We start from the raw sequence: 1,291 nt of genomic DNA on the forward strand, positions 1-1,291 counted from the left end.
GCTGCCCGTTGGGTGAGGTTCAGAAGGAAATGGGATGGGCTCAGGAGCTTGCCAGCGACGAGAAAATCGAAGTGCAAGTGAACACCAAACACCAGGCCTGAATAGGAGACGCCAGACAGAGGCAGAGAAAGTGCTTCAGGAACTCAAGAGGGACAGGTCATTTCCAGATGGGAAGTCTCAGGGCAAGATGCAGGGAAGATGCAGCCTTGAATTTGCCTCCTGAAACTCATCCTGAAACCTGCAGGGATTTTCGTGGCCATTCCAAACGGCTGCTCTGTGAGAGCAGCCTCAGCTCCCACATCCCTTCTGGCAAATCTCTCCACCACCGGAGTGCTGAAATGGCCTCATCAGCCAAGCCCTCCGGAGAGAGTGCTCTGCTCACAAAGCCAGGGTTTTGTTAACAAGTACAAAATGTAGTTTCAGATGGACAGTCTGTGAGTAAAAAGGGGTCTAGACAGGGGAAAGACCAGGAACAGAGGGGAGCTGATGAACAGGAGTGGAGAGGAGTATGTCCTACTGCTGAGACCAAGAGAATCCTGGCCTCTCCAACTCAGCTGGGGGTTCCGGTCAGCAGTTACAGGCACTGGCAGCTGAATTAGCAAGACTCCGTGTTAAAGGGATCTAGAAGGGAGGGAATCTGCTTCTGAAGATTTGCTTGGAGAATGCCAGAGGGAGAATCTCGGGTTTTCTGAAATGTCTTTTAGATGCCATTGGGCTCCACCCCATCATTACACAGATAAGCTAACCTAAACCCAGACATGTCCCATGGCTTTGTTCCCACTCTCTCCAAGATGACAGTTGTCCTCCTTCAGGACAGTGTGACAGAACTGTGCAGGAGAGGAGCTAGATGAGAGTGGGTGAAACTCTCGGGAGGAGAAGAGCCAAATGAGCTCCTCCAGCTGGGAATTTCTGCTGAGTCGGAAACTGGAAACGCTCTAAGATCAATATATATTTTTCTTCTGGCATTGGAGATAACTCTCTTTATATTGCAATATAATACTACAAGATAGTTGCCCCAAGTCACCAAGTACACAAATTTAAGTGCATTTATTATTTTTTTTAATGTTTATTTGAGAGATAGCACAAGCAGGGGAGGGCAGAGGGAGAGAAAGACACGGAATCCGAAGCAGGCTCCAGGCTCTGAGCTGTCAGCACAGAGCTGGACGCGGGGCTCGAACTCAGGAAGTGTGAGATCATGACCTGAGCTGAAGTCGGACCTTAACCAACTGAGCCACCCAGGGGTCCCTAAGTGCATTTATAACAAACAACAACAAACACCAGAGGCAAAGAA

This window comes from Leopardus geoffroyi, chromosome D2, assembly GCF_018350155.1.
Source record: "Leopardus geoffroyi isolate Oge1 chromosome D2, O.geoffroyi_Oge1_pat1.0, whole genome shotgun sequence".
Classification (NCBI taxonomy): Eukaryota; Metazoa; Chordata; class Mammalia; order Carnivora; family Felidae; genus Leopardus; species Leopardus geoffroyi.